At 38.3% G+C, this 10,465-nt stretch overlaps 1 protein-coding gene across 1 annotated transcript in view; it reads right to left on the reverse strand.

Annotated features, from left to right (window-relative positions):
- Positions 1–10,183, reverse strand: part of LOC103149021 (cadherin-23-like) — a gene marked incomplete at its 3' end in the record, with an annotated part of 72,139 nt that extends 61,956 nt beyond the window's left edge. The window contains exon 1 of the mRNA XM_007568033.2: positions 9,740–10,183. The remainder of the gene's footprint in view (positions 1–9,739) is intronic.
- Between the last annotated feature and the right edge of the window lie 282 nt (positions 10,184–10,465).

Genomic DNA, 10,465 nt, shown 5'->3' on the forward strand with positions numbered 1-10,465 from the left:
TCCTTGACTCGTCACCATTCCTTTCTCTAATGCTTGTGGACATTTCAGAGATGATGGCTTCATCATTATGAATGATGAAAACAGGCTGAGACAGACAGACCAGCTGGGTGTGAGGAAAACTTGGATGGTCATTTGAATTCACACACTTTGCCCCATAACTCTGAAACAAGTTCACACACACACACACACACGACGAACTGGTTTCAGACTAGGATTTAAATATAACATTGGTTCTTTGCAGAGGAAACCCCAGCAGCTCAATCAGAAAGGTTAGAATCTCGTTGGTGATTTGAAGTTGTGTATGCAGAGAGTTTTAGTGAATAAATGCTGAGTTCTTCCTTTCACTGCTGGTGTGACTCGCTTAACCTGAAACAAACTGAGACCGCAGGCCATTGTCAGCCTGTGCAGTAAAACTGCAGAAACAACACTGAGCAACCTTTCATCTCCAGACAGCTGAGACCTTGAAGAAGTCAGCTAAGTCTGATCCAAGCCTCTCTGTGTTCATGGCATCCATCCAGCAGTCTGACAAAATGCAGAGCAAACAGACTAAAGAGCTCATCTGCTGCCATGGCAGAGACTCTTCTAATTAAGTGGATGTGACTGGTGTGATTGTGAGTCTTTTCTCCTATAATTGATCCTTGAAGACAAGGTGATCAGGCCGATTTACCTGCCTTGTCTGAATATGTACTAAGGGTTATGATTTATCCAGTGGTACATATGATATGCTCCATGCAAAGCAAACTAGTCCTGAAGATGGTGAAATGTGGGAAACAGAATCCAATTTTATTGTAACTCAAAAGTTAAAGTGATATTCTATATTGTAAAGTTTAAAGAAGACGTGTGTCGTTCCTCGTTTATCTGGATCTTTATCACCACATTGTAGCAGCAGGATTTGTGGATCACAGAAAAGCACCAGCCTCAGTTAAAACCAATAAGAACAATATGAATCTGGTCAATTAAACATGATTTTCAGTGTTTTCTGAACTACTTTTAACTTTCTACCGGAAACCTGGAGCTGTTGAGTGGATCTGAAAGACAAACTGTTGTAATTCCATCACTTTATCGAAAACAACCAGAAAATGAACACCAGATCATGATGCTGCTAAAGCTGGATAAGCTGAGGAGTTACTTTGCTCCAAACATGGCTTTTATAATTGTGCTTTAAAACAGCAGCTTTGGTTTTATTAGACTAAAAAACATTTCCCTCTAAGTTTTGATCAATTTCAGGCAGAATTTGTTGTTTGGGAAAAAAATCCTCCTGTGTTGAGACCAGAGTCAGCACTGATCCGTCAGTCACGAAATCTACTCGGCCTGTAGAAAGAAAAACATAACTTGTTGAGCTTCACACCATTTTCTACTTAAAAATGTTTTGATTTTAATGTCAAACACTTTGCCAATTGTGGCTTTAACTAGAGAATGCATTGAAGATGCTACTAGGACTTTATTCCAGGTTCATCAAGTTTACTACAACTTATTGTGACTAAATGCTTCAACTGAATCTGAAGGTGACACCAGATTGCTGCTTTTAAATGTTACTGGTGACAGATTTGTTTATTTTTCTGCTATTTTTCAGTCATATTAAAAGTGAAAAATCTTTTAAAATAATTATTATGGTCACATTTACACTGGTCAATGTGTAGATGTATCTGTACATGGAAACTCTATCAAAAATATTCACCAGAAAGCTACTCCGTCCTCTCCTTGAAAAATTCAGTTTGAAAGCAATTAAAGTTTCTTTAAGCTTTAAATTCTTAATAAACAAGTTGTTTATCTCTGAAATGCCAATTTAAATTAAAGTTTCTTAAATGTCACCTCTTAATGTTTGGAGCATAATAAATCAGAGTCCATCTTTATTTTGTTATTCTGCGTTTCTGGAACAATATGTTCCTTCTAACTGAGGAAAATGTTGCATTCATCTTGAACAGCACTTCCTGCTGCTCCTCTGTTCAACATATTATGTATTCCACTATTGTTAAGTTATGGTAGCACTTGAAATATTATAACAGAAAATGGCATGTTAATTAGCTTCATTTTATGGCCTTACATAGCAGACCCAGGCTATTGTCTGACAAAGTCATGTGTTTTATGGTGAATACAGTAAGCGTTGCTCCAATCACTCCACTCACAATGTGGTGTGGAGAGAAAGGGGTGTGGGGGGCAATCAAAGCACCTTTTGCTTTCTGAGCATGAGGCCTGGTGTTAGCTACCACACTCAAAAATTAAAACCAATTCATCAATAACAGACTGTGGGTGCCATCGTTCATGCAAAGGCCTGATTATTTCTTGGAAAAACTGAACTCCCTCAAGCAAAGCTTTCAGAGGTTTTCTAATGGTCAAAGAAATAAAAAAGTGCTGTCAACTGCTGTCAAAAAGGCTTTTAGGTCTCACTATTCAGTCCAACTTAATGATTTAAAGTCTAAAATCCAGAGGAGGTGATCAGAATGAAAGAAGCCCTTTAATTGGATCATGGAGTCGCAGCAGAGAGCATAAAGCTTAGCTGATGGTCAGCATCTGCAGCTCTGCTTCACTTCACTGCCTGCAATGTCTCTATCTATCAAACCTTTACTACCCTTTGCCCCAACTCAGGCAATGAACCCATGTTCTCTCCAGCATCCTCCATCACATCGGCCTAACCTCACTGTTTTGGTTTAAGGTTTTGAACATGATCTGTTTTTATTTAAATCATAAAGAAATTAATTGGACTTTGGCTTTAAAGATAACTGGTGCATTTCAGAATCCTTTCTTCCTAAAATGATGATGCATTGTAAACAGATATGCAGGCAAAAACCATGACATACCACCAAGTTTTGGTAATTGATGCGTCCAAGGTGGAAAGAATGGTGTGATCAACTGAAACCCTGGAGGATTGGCTGTACTGAGACATCAAGGTTAGAGAAAAAAGGCATAAAATATGTCATTTATATATTCGTTGCATTTTCTGAAATGAGTTGCATAAAGACGTTTTCTCAATGTTACATTTTTTTAGATGTACTATGTGTATTAAGATGTGACTTCTTTTCTCTCAGCCATTATGTGATCAAGCAGGGTAACGTCTGCACCCAACATGTTCCTACAAACAGGCCACATGCCTGAATCCTGCTGGCTTACAGCACTCAATATTATTGATTACAAGGCAATTGTGTCTGAGTTGGCTCAAGCTCGTAGGCTCCCCTCTCACAGGAAGTGTGCTGGGCCTCAGCCTGAAGCCAGATCTGGATTATCACAGCAAATCAATGAGAAGTCTGTCGGCTCTCAGCGCTCATCAAAAAGACATCACTCATTAACACACTGATCAAACACAGAGCGGCAGACACTTTGGCTTTGTCGAGAAAGACGGGATGACGGCGATGCTCTGATGAGCTGAGAATATCCCAACCCTCCAGTCTCTTCATCGACAACATGACACAAATCTACAAAAGTCTTACTCAGCAAAACTGATTCCTGCAACAGGAGCTGGGTGAAAAGAACAAGGTGGCTCTTAGAGTCACAAGGCATGCCCTGAATGCTAATTATTCACTTTGGAAATACATTCGTGCAGGAGAAAACAAGCTGAAGATAAAAGTCAAAAATGATGTTGCCTAGACGTTACAGCACATATCTGTGATGTGAAATGTCTTATCAGGCTGCTGCACATCGGAGCAGCTGATGGTACAAACACCTGACTGTTAGAGACACACGGCCCTGTAGGACAACTTAGAGACCAACTGCAGCTCAGAGGAGGAGCTGCACCTCTAAGGCGGGGCTAAGTCCAACTAGGTGTTTTGCACAGATGAACGGTTGCCATGGAGATGAAATGATTTCTCAAACATTCATTAAAGAATCTGAATGTTTTTGATGAGGGAATAAAGTTAGAACATAATAATCCTCAAAGGAGTTGATTTTACATAATACTGTCCCTTTAATATTTTTACTTTGTGCAAACAGGGGATGGTTGTACATTTTTGAATTAAAATGTATATTTATTTTTTTGAATTAAAAACGTATGTTTTTTTATCCCCTGATGGTGTTATATTAAAAATCCTTTACAAATGTACAAAACATCAAAGAGCTGACAGATACCCTACAGTAGGGTTACTTGTTTATTCATGTCTTCTCCTGCTCATTGGCAGAACGTTGTGATGCTAACAATCAGACTGGAATCGATCACAGAAATCAGCTTTATGCAAATCATTTCAGCCCACACAGCCCTCACATCTGCCAAAACGTTCATTTAAAAAAATAGAACCTTTTCTACATCTAAAAATATGAGATTGTTACTTGAAAAGCTGCAAAATTTTAAAATGTTTTTCACTCGTTTAAATGCCCTGCAGAGAAGCTTTTTATCAGCTTCCCATTCCCTGATACAGTGAGGCTGGAGCAGCTCGACCAGAGGAGACTGTGAGGAAACAGACAGCGGAAATATGCACCACCGTGTCAGATTGAAACTAAAAGCCAACACTGACACCTCCATCACCTTTAGTCTCCTTCCTTTTTGGAATAAGGTTGTTCACTCTACCAACAGTTGACCGTCTCTTCTGCTTGAAAGACCAAAACGAACCATTTAGCAGCTGCTCTTCAGGATGGATGACCTTTGAAGCTCAACACTTGACCTCCCTCCTCGGTCAGTCCTGCCTCCAGTCCTGCTTGACTCTCATTGTGTCTCCTGCTCCGTCTTTTCCTTCACCCTCTCAGCCCCCATTCAGGCATAAAGACCAACAAATATGACCTGTCAGAACAGGAACTAAACTGTTTCTGTTCTAAATGAAACTCTGAAGGGAAAACGTGAAAAAAAATCTTCAATATATTCCTCTGAAATGTATAAATGAGAACCTCCAAAGCATTCCTTAAAAACTTTACAATTTCAGAAATCATTCCAGGCAAGAACAAATATATATTAGCTAATAGACACCTGCAGTATTTCAAGCAATGTTAGATATGAACTGTCACTGACTTCATATTTAACCATCTGTATCCCATTATTAATTCAGAGAAAAACATAGCTGTATATGTGTAAGGATCTGAAAGCCTTGTTGTAAAACAACAGGCAGAGTAAAACCATCTTCACCGCCGTCCCCTCCTCTACAGGATTTTTTTCTGCGGTTCTGCTTGAGTGCCTTGGCTGATTTAATGACCACACGCAGCTGGACCACCAGAGACCTGGCTGGGAAAATTGGAAAAGTGGAAAACAGACAGTGATCGTAATCATGGGATACAGAGAACGTTATGTAGATACAAAAAGAAAAAAGAACACACAACAAAGCTTTCTTCCAACAGACTGAAACAGATTAAGGAGTTTTAAAATTACCGATAAAACTTGCTGAATTATTGCATTTAAAAACTCCATATTTTCTGATTGTCCATCAAACGTGTCATTTCAGCCACTTCAACAGACAGAGAAACAGAAGGAAGTGAAAATACGGCAGGGATATTTCAGGCTCCAATGAGCTCCAGGTGTTGAACACAAACAGCAACTGAATGCATTTAGGCATCCAGTGTGGCGAGTTTCTGAAGTTCAAACTGAGCATCAGAATGAGGAGGGAGGGGGATTGTAAACACTGGAAGGTTGTTGCTACCAGATGAACCACTGAACAATCACATCATCTCAGGTTTACACAGAACAGTCAAAATATGACTAGACATGTGTTGGTTGACTGTCTTGTGAATCAAGATGCTTTGTACATGTCAGAGGTCAGAGGTCAATGGGCAAACTGGAGTAAATATGGCAGAAAGATGACAGCAGCTTGACATAACCACTAGTTACCTGTAAGGTATAGAACATCAGACCTTGAAACGGATGGGCGATATCAGCTAACGACCACACTGAGTGCTTCTCCTGTCATCACAGAACAGCAATCAGGTTACAATTTCTATACTATCAACTAAATTGGCCGATGACTGCTGCAAAACATTCCCTCGTCCGACAGATTTCTATGCTGCAGGATTCAGGTGGCAGGTTCACAATATGGTGTCAACATGAGAGCGAGGCTCCGTCCAGCTTTGAGCCTCCTGGCCGCAGATTGCTGCTTCCAGCAGGACAAATGTCACAAAGATCAAATATTCTCTGACTGGTTTGTTGTAAATGAGTTTACTGTAATCCAGGGTCCTGAAGACTCACCAGATCTCAACCCCTCAGGCTACATCAGGGAGTTTTATCATCATGCATGTGAAGCTGATAAATCAGCAACAATCATGTCAATATGGGCCAAAATCTCAGAGGAATGTTTCCCACACTATTTGAAAGTATAAAAGGGGTTAAAAACCTGGAACTGGCATGATGTACCTAATAAAATGGACAAGTGTAATATGTATTCTAATACAGAATACATTGTGTGTGTTTATTATAGTACTGATAACCCTGATGAATGTGCACAAAGTGTGATTTTCTGATAAATTAATAAAGTATTTAACTACTTTATACAAACTGAAGTCCAACTTGTTTCTATAAATAATCATCATTTCCTTACATAGCAAATAAAGTTCAGGAAAAAGTATAAGAAACATAAAAAAAAAATCTAAAAATCTGGATGAACAATACGAAGGTTTATTATTCAAATAAACCTAAACATAGTGGCAGAGGATTTACAGATCAGCTTCAGTCACTTCCTGAACTGTCAGTTCTTTATTTACTTCATCCTCATTTTTCCTCCATAAGTTTACAGTTTCTCATCTTTACATAACAGCCGTCCTGATGCTCTGCTTGGAGTGTGAAACTTCACATGACAGTCCTGAGGAGTTACTGTATCTGCAATTCATTCTCGATCCCTCTTACTGAGTTCCATTTGAGCCTGTCAGTCAAGGTGTCTGCTGAAAATGGGCTCTCCGTTTCAGGAGGGTTTTCTCCAGCCTTCTTGTTTCTGAATGAATTTAGACTGACAGAGACTCTAAGAGGACAAACTGTCAGAAGCATGACTTCCAAAACAAAGAACCAAGACCTAAAGCAGTTTATCGTGGATATATTACTATTAGATTATTATTTTAATTCATATCATTTTAAAGTGACATTTTCTGTATGTGTGTGAAAACTAGAAAAATCTCAAGTTTTCCATCTTAAAGTGGTAACAGGTGTGAAGCATCCACATGAAGGCAAAGACGGACAACATTGAGCATAAATAAATAAAAAAAATTAAATCTGTTAAAACAGGAGAAGTGATGGCAGGTCTACAAACTCATCACTGCTCTAACGGTGATGCGTTCAGGGTCCTGAATGATGAACGTCCCCCCAGTCCAAGTCTTCCTCAGCCTCTGACAGATTTCCCCCTGCTGCATTTAACTCCATCTGAGTTTTCATTCACTCTAAAAAAGCTCCAACGTTCTGCTAAAACAAATCATTCCCACAACATGATGCTGCCACCACCGTGTTTATGACTACATACGCCAAGCAGCAGAGTTGGGAAGTAACTAGTTAAGTTTACTTGAATAACTTTTTGGAAAAAAAATTACTTCTGAGGTATTTTACTAATTCATGTACTTATTACTTTTACTTGAGTAATTCTACTATGAAGTATAGGTACTATTGTCTCAGTTTCTTACTTTCACAATGTTAAATATATAACATTAACATATTTTTGCCTTAATTATATTTTAATTAATTAGCATTAGTAAAACAAGGGTGTGTTAAAGCTTGAATCTTATTCATGACTTCGGATTCAGCCTCTGGATAAATTAATTATTTAACTGATCGAAATGCTACATTAGAAGCTGGCAATAAATGAAGAGCAACAACTATTACTTAGACCCAATCAGACTCATTAATGTTTTCATTTTATGGCCTTCTGATGCCATAGCAACAAAGAGTAATATTAAATTCTATATTATGCGTGTGGGCTTGTTACGATACTGATGCATTTTACTTTCAGCAAACAGTCAAAGGTTTTCTAATCTGTTTGTTTTGAAAATGTTGGTAAAATGATTTTTTATCATTTAGAGGTTTATTCATTAAAAATAGAGTAAAGTTATATACATTTAGTTAATTTTAAAATAGATAAAAAACTCTTTAGCAAATTTATAACTTTTATAACACATAATGCTGGCTGAAGTTAAGAACTTTAATTTTACCTTTATGTAAATATTAACAAAAATAACAATACATTACAGGTTTGCTGCATTTATTTCCAAATTAAAAGGAACAAATCTGCTTTTGATGCTGTTTTGTAAAATGTCTTCCTCTGCGATGTTGATGCTGATTTATGGATGTGGTACATTCTGTGCTGCTGTTTATAGACGGCATCTGACTGCAAATATTATTGTATGGTTTATGTCCTTTAAACTGCTGAACTGGAAACTATTAATCCATGCAGATGGCAGACATTACGCTGAAAAAAGAAGATTTCAGAAATAAGTAGAATTGATGTCCTGCTTCTCCCCTCGCAAACCACAGAACACATTAAAGCTCTCAAAGCATAAAGATTCATCATAAATATGTTGCAAAGCATCAAAATGTAAAATGTTATCTATTGTTCAAATGTAAGTTGTTATTCAGTGAATAAAGTCAAATAATAATAAGTCTATATTGTATCACTCTACAGTTTGGTTACAACTGAAACACATGTAGCCTGTTGTAAACCATGCGAACAATAAACCTGTTCAGGTGTTCAGTATTCTCCTTTGAGCTGATGTGAGTTGAGTTCAGGTGACACATGAATAAATAAGTGGTTGTCAAGGCGCTACCCAGAAGTATGGAGCCCCAGAAGTGCCACAATCCTAAGAAATTTAGAATTCCTTTTATAAATGCTGCATGTGATCATCAGCAACATCAATTAAATGAACAATAAATTCATGTGTCAATGACTTCCTGATCATGTCCTTCTTGCAATATTTTGTACATTATTTCAATATTTCAGTTTTATAAATTTATCTTGTGCTTGTTCCCTAAATAATCTTAGGTGTCCTTAAAGGCACAAATAACATGTCAAATTTCCATACACTGATTATTTCACAACAAATCATGAATTTAGTGGGTGGGTCTAATTTTGCAGTGGACAAGGTGATTGGTCTGCAGTTGAGCTGCTATTCAGGATGGCAAACCAGAAGTCAGGGCCTAACAGTAAGTACAAGAGTTTAGACCAGTTCATGGTGGCATGAAGGATGTAAAGAGGGAAATACGTCAAAAAAGGATAAAATGATGATCTGAATTCAATATATTAGACATTCAACAAAATAAATAGAGATGTAGGTAAATAATTATATAGATATGTATTTTTCAAACACACGATGGAAACATAAAATATACACTAACTTTAAAAATACAGGTTTAGACATATTAAGTATTGTGGCTGTTTTGGCCCTCCGTACAGACACCTGGACTCCCCAGTCAGCTACCTGAGATAACGCTGCACACCTGACACCTCTGCGCAAACACGCAAAGCAACTCATGTTTCACACTTAATATTAAAATAGATTTGAAGGAATTTGTGTTTTAAATCGATCATTGAACAGACTAGAGGGATGAAGTGGACTCCAGAGCGATTTTATTCTATTTTCCTTCAGTCCAAACATTTAATTTCTTTGGATTATCGCCGCATAAAAAAGACTTTTCTTGATAACTATATATATTTAAAAATAACTATTAATAATGCTCAAACTCTGAACACACACCACGATACCAAAATAGAAATGAAACTACAGCTGAGCAACACAAAAAGTCATCAATTATACCAATCTTAACCGGACCATAAATGCTGCGCTTCTCCGGTGATGCCTCTAACTTTTCCTAAATTCACCAACTCTGCTGGATGGTCGGGTCATTATCAGGCTGTCCTACCTTCCTGCTCCGTGTCCGTCGCCGGCTGAGCGCCTTCAGACTGTCTGTCCTGCTGCGATGCTCCCAAGTATCTGCTCCCCTCTCCCTCTCTGCCTCTCTCGCTTCTCCCTTCTCTCTGTCACCACCGCCGCCCTGGTGACTGCAAATTTCACTCCGGTGTTAGAGTTACCGCTGCAAACCGTCCACGCTGCTGAAGCCCGTTCCCTCTGGAGCTTCACACATCTTTTCTCTTAACCAGGATAAAGTCTCTTCCCTCTCCAGCTCCTGCAGCTGAGCTCCAGCCAGAACAAGTAATAAAACGATTCTCCAAAAGAAATATGAGCCTCACTTTCTTCATTTATGTCCGAGAATTTTGACCCACGTGCCTAAAAGACATTGTGAACAACCTTTACTGCAAATATTTGAATCACTATTTCCAGATGCTCAAACTTCACAAAAGATTGAGTGTGATGGAAAAGACCTAATAGACAGCCAACCAAATAAGATCATGAGTCCGTGTGTTGAACAAATTTAATTTAAAATCTATGATTAAAGCCAACAGCTCGTGAATGTGAGGATAAGCAGTGCTCTACCACCACCTAGCGGGCGAAATTACAATTACCACCAGTTTGTTTTCTGCGTTTAATTTGCTACAACCATGATATTTTGAAAGAGGAAACACGTCCATGTTCAGATTCTTTTGTGAAACCCATGAACATCCATCAGTGAGGTCTAACATTATGACCA

The sequence above is a fragment of the Poecilia formosa genome, unplaced genomic scaffold, assembly GCF_000485575.1.
Source record: "Poecilia formosa unplaced genomic scaffold, Poecilia_formosa-5.1.2 Scaffold216, whole genome shotgun sequence".
Lineage (NCBI taxonomy): Eukaryota > Metazoa > Chordata > Actinopteri > Cyprinodontiformes > Poeciliidae > Poecilia > Poecilia formosa.